Source organism: Solea senegalensis, linkage group LG13, assembly GCF_019176455.1.
Source record: "Solea senegalensis isolate Sse05_10M linkage group LG13, IFAPA_SoseM_1, whole genome shotgun sequence".
Classification (NCBI taxonomy): domain Eukaryota; kingdom Metazoa; phylum Chordata; class Actinopteri; order Pleuronectiformes; family Soleidae; genus Solea; species Solea senegalensis.
Window position 1 is genome coordinate 8,307,080 of NC_058033.1, and position 6,089 is coordinate 8,313,168.

The window sequence follows — 6,089 nt, forward strand, 5'->3', positions numbered from 1 at the left end:
TGGCTGGCGTCCTGCGGATGCCCCGCTGTTCTCCATCCACACGGCTTTAGGGGAGTGAAGCAGTAATTAATGAACGAGTCACGATGGTGGTCCAGAGTTGCATGGGTGCCAAGCAGGGCTGTCAACTGCAGGTGTCCTCTCTGAGGAGGAGGCTGACCATCCACAAGGTCAAGTAAGTGTCAGTGTTCACTCTGGGAAAAGTGTTCTCCACCTCTCTGCTCAGTCACATGCAGCGATTTCACTACAGCTTAAGTGTTTTTGCTCCCATTGATTGCTGTGATTGATTGATTGTAAATTCAGTTTGATACGTGTGGAATTGTTATGGAGTTTTAAAGCCAAATGCTGGGATGCAGTATTAGTTTGTGGTTCGACTACACTAAAGACAGCGCATGCTGCATGCAGTTTATCATAGTGCGCTCTGCAGTAGATGAATAATATTTCCCAGTTATTGTACTGTATTGTGTGATTTTACAAAATTCCGTGTCTGTTTATGTTGCTACCAATGTGTCCTCTCAGTGTTTTGAAAAGAGTTTAAATCAAATTTTTTAGGCCAACATTTAATGACCTTCTCATTGTGCACATCCATTAATTACAGATGACCGTGATTACACGCTTGCAGTGTTTTCTAATGACATTAATACAATTGATCTCTCTTCCCTCTCTTGGGCTGACAGGAGGTCAACAAAACTGAGGTGAGTTTCTTACATGTTATGTAAGACTGGGCTGCGTTTCTTGTTAGTTGAGGCAAAAGTCAGATTTTGTTGAGCTTGCTGTTTTGTGATATTTTCGAGACAATGCAACTCTCAGCAGATCAAGAGATAAATAAATAGCCAGATTACCATCCAGCCTGAGTGATTGAACTATGTTTAAACATACAGTATATACGGAGGCTATAAGAATGTGCAATATACAGTGCCTTTTTCAGCACAACCGAGGCAATCTGATGCGACCTGACCCAACACACCTGAATCAAATGGTCAGCTCGTCAACGAGCTCTGCAGAAGCCTGATAACGAGCTGTTCATTTAAATCAGGTGTGTTTGAAGAGCTGCATCTGCTGATGAGGAAGATTACAAGAAAACTCAGTACACATTTGGATTGGGTTTTAGCTGTTTTAGCCCTTAGAACACAGGCCATTTTGGCTGCTTTTTCCCCATATGGCATATACACAGGCAATAAGAATGTGCAATATAGAGTGTCTTCTATCTTTTTTTCAGCACAACCTAGGCAATCTGATGAAAAAAAAGAAAAAATCACCAACTATAGAAACACACGTGAGCAAAAAGTACTCACAATGTTTAAAATCAGATTGAATTTGTGAAATTTGGAAATACGTCACAGTTCAAAGTTCTCTTGGCTCGTTTTTATGAACAAAAAGCCAAGAAGAAACGGTCTAATTATGTGACTTCTGCACAATTATTGCTACTTTATATCACCACTAAAAATGTGATATCAAATGAATCATAACTTTGACTCAACAACACACAAGAAGATAAAATAAATAAAATAAAATTTAAAGCCTGAATATGTGACCTATAAACACACACACCCCCAGGATGTCCATATAAGGAGTTGTGTGTATTATTCCGACAGCAATTTACCATGGGTGCACCTGAGCACTAAGGCATCATGTTTCATTTTTATAGATACCCATGTCTTCTAAATGTCAGTAATTCTGTTTAACTGCAGACACAGACACGTGTTAATGTATCAGACGCATACACATATTACTATAGTCACGATAAGTTGTACCGTCCACAATATACAGACACAACAGATACTATTTGTTCTGTAGTACAGTGGAAACCCTTTTTACGGTCGATACCGGAGGTTCTCAAACTTTTTATACCACCTAGGGAAAATATTGAGCTCTCAAAGTAACACCATTATCACTGTTAAAACGTTAAAAGGGAATCTGCTCTCTCATCACAACTCCTCTTCCCTCACTTATACTTCACACACTGGTCTAGTGACGTTAGATGTTAGACTTCTAACATCTAACGTTAGACTAGATTTTCCTCCAAGTACCACCAGAGGAAGCTCGGTGGTACACGTACCACAGTTTGAGAAACCACACATCACACAGCCTTACTCTCAGGTAACTCGACAGTACGTAATCAGGTCTTGCGCAGAGTACATCATACAAACAGCTTACATCTTGTAATGGATATCGATCACAGCTGACTGTAACAGATTAATGCAGGAAGACATTTGATCCTGTAAAGAATACGCTCGGCCGTTATCATGTTTACTTGCTGTCAAACAGTGCTTTTACAGGAACTGTGGGGTTCGTATTTGTTTATTGTTGTACATGTGATGGTGAATCTGTCATGTCAACATTTATATACTGTGCAGCCAGCAGTGGCAATAGGTTTTGTTGTTTTTTTTCACTCAGGGCTTCATTAATGAATCATTCTTTGTTCTAAAAATAAAGTTAGAATTAAAAACAAATAGACAAGAGCTGTGATTTCAGCTTCTTCCATGTGAGTTTATTCTGGTTTCTTTGCTTCGACACGACAGTAAGTAAAGTGACAGATAACACAGTTATGAAAATAAACAGTTTATGCAGTTTAATTTGAATTTGAGTCCTGATCTTCGGCTACAGATGGAATATCCTGTTGGCGCAGAAAGTAAGAAGAAGTAAGAAGTAAACAAAATGGGCAACAACTAAACTGCAATGAGCAAATACACATTTTAGAGACCGCTTTTTAAGGAGAAACGCAGATTTCAGATCTTTCTAAAATGCCTTGATGATGTTAATGTGGCAGCACACATGCAGAGCACCGTTATGTCTGTCACAGCTAAGTAAATACAAACAGCTCTGCAACTTCAACTTATTATACAACTTGCAAGTATTAATATTAAAGCCCACATAGACCGGAAGCTCCAATTAACGCTGCGTTTGTGTGTGTATCTGCGTCATTACCGCGTTTTATGAAACCCTAAAGTTTCAGAACAAACAGTTCAGTCACTGCTGAGAAAATAGTGTTGTATTGTTTTCCTGGGCTCTGCGAAGCGGATCGGCACTTCCTTAATTTGATGTCGTCATCAAAAATCCTCACCACTCCTCTCACCACCGTAGCGCCTCCTGGTGCGGGCACTAGTCCGGGCACATCCGGTTGCGTACATTCAACCGCAGAAGAAGAAGAACTACTCTCGTTGTAGCTGCTGAGATGCAGAGCATCCACCGTGCCAGAAGGGGGAGCTGTGTATCTGAGAGCTGGCGTATCTATTACGTCACTTCCAGGTACCTGGCCAATCACAGGACAGTGGGAAAGCTCTCGTTGGCTGGCCAATCACAACACAGTCCACATTCTAGGGGTGTGGTTTTGGTCTGAAACAGCGCGGCTGACGAGAGCGGCAGTGAGGAGATATTTTGATCGGCTCGTTTGCAGCGATTAGGAGGTTTTTAATCATGAAAACAAGTTAATATATGTAAGTAGACCTCCATAACTGACATATATGTGTGATACAAGCATTCTATGTCACCTTTAACATGATCTATGATGTTATCACGGCGGCTTAACCTTGTTCTGCCTGAGATAATGATCATTTAGAGAAACTGAAATGAATTTAACACATTAAAAAGGAATTAGTTATGGAATTAAACGTGTAGGTATGATGATTATAACTGATAATACAGTAAATATGAGTTCATATGTTGTTCTCTTAACCACCAGACAGACACCTGCATTGATCCATATTATTTAATTAATTAATTAACTCATTCATTCATTCATTCATTCATTCATTCATTGAAGTTGTTGAAGTGTTGAATGTATGAGCAGCTCATGCACTTAATGGAGCAGGAACACACTTGATGTAAACAGATCTGTGTCAGTGTTTGTACATATATATAAATATATATATGCTGAATACGCTTATATGTTTGGCATTTACCTAAAGTAAGTTTAAGGAGGCAGGTTATTTGCATACATGACGACACATGTTCACCGTTATCCTCTCTGGTTTTTACATACATCACATAGAATGCATGCCCTTCAGTGTCCCTTAGGTGCAACCGTTTATGTCATTTGTCACAAACAGTGACCTTAACATTTCCATCCTTGACACTTACACAGCATCCTCCACTGTCTTCATCTCAAATAAATCACCTCAACGAGGCACCCTGTGATTGGTTGTCCTGAAGCTCCACGCACTACAAACAGCATCACAATTGGCTGCTAGCTGTCTCAGCCCATATCATAGCAATAATAATGTCCTGGGGGACATAAGGAATCTAGGTTACTCTACAGTCTGATATCAACTGAATGGATGGGAGGGGGGAGAAATGGCAACATGGAAATTGTTCACAATTTGTTCACAATGTGTTTGTAAGGGAAAAAAAGGTGACACTGACAGTAGATCTCTGGCTAACATTCATTTCTCTTTGCCTTTGAGTTTCCACGCATGTACTGTAGCAGTGAAGTACTTACAGGTTTGGCTCCAACTGGTGACTGGATAAATACAGAGGCCAATAAATGGACCACACCAGTGTTTCTCAGTCCTGGTCCTCAGGACCCACTGTTAAACTAGATGTTCCCCTGCCCTGCTCCAATACAGGATGACAAGAAAACTCACATTTACACATTTGGATTGGATTTTAGCTGTTTTAGCCCTTAGAACACAGGCCATTTATGCTGCTTTTTTCTATTACTATGTTTAAACATACGACATATACAGAGGGTATAAGAATGTGCAATATAGAGTGTCGTATATCCTTTTTTTTTCAACACAAACTAGGCAATCTGATGGGAAAAAAAATTCCATCAGAAAGGATTTTCACCAACTATATAAACACACCTGAGCAAAAAAGTACTCAGAATGTTTAAAATCGGATTCAATTTGTGAAATTTGGAAATACACTACACACTTGGCTCGTTTTTATGAACAAAAATAAAAAAAAGCTGTCTATTTTGTGACTTCCGCACAATTATTGCTACTTTATATCACTACCAAAAATGCGATAGAAAATTAATCACAACTTTGACTCAACAACACATAAGAAGATGAAAAAAAACAAATTTTTAAAGGCTGAACATGTGACCTATAAACACACACACAGAGGACGTATAAGGAGTGTGTAAAATGCTTTGACATGCCAGAATATCCCCACTGACTAGAGCTCTGCATATTTGACCTCTTTCAAGGGTCCAGATTTGAACTCACTTTATTTGTTCATTTGACTTTTTGGTCCATGACAGATGACTGAACACATTATGTTTTAATTTTAATTTAATTGTTATATAAATAAAGATTATCATCAATTATATCATCACATAATTATACTAAAAACCCAATCACACAAATATTATTGTTTAGTTATGTGTTAAAGATAAATTAGAGGGACACAATCACAAAATGGCACATAGTGAAAGGTCAAAACCATTTACACCATGTCATCATCAAATCATCATGCAATACATTATAAAAAAGACATGCTACTGTTGCAGTGTAATAAAGGGGCTAATAATCAAGGACAGAGGAAGATCGAGTCAACATGAAAATGGACACATTGTCAAAGAGAAAAGACGAAAGAATAGGAATATTAGCGCCGGAGAAAGCATGTGTGTCTGTTTAATGGGAGGGGCCAGCAACATGGTGTGACAGTGAGGGTTAATCTACGTCAGCACCTTTCATTCATAAAGCTCATGAATAAGTGAGTGACTGGGTGTTACTCGCCGTCCCCTTCCCCACCCCTCCTCACCCCTCCCCTGCATGTGATGCTGAAGACCACCCTGCAAAGCAGCAGCAGAAGCAGACCCCGGCGCTGTGCTCTACACCACGTCACGGCATGGTGGGTGTAAGTGGAGGCTGAGAGAGGGAGGAGCCTTCAAGCAGGAGGCTGTGATATTCAGTCTGTCAGAGGGGAAGAAAAAAACAACAACAAACAAACAGGACAAAATAAAGCAGGGAGACAGAAAGGAGGGATGAAGCTCAGGTTTTGTTCAGCTGCTGAACTGCATTTCACGGAGGAGGCAATGTAATTTATGAGCAACCCCCCACACATGGACTCTTTGGCAAGGACTCTCTGAGACAGCTTCCTCCTCCTCCTCCTCCTGCTTTCTCTCTGCTACCCTATCTCCTCCT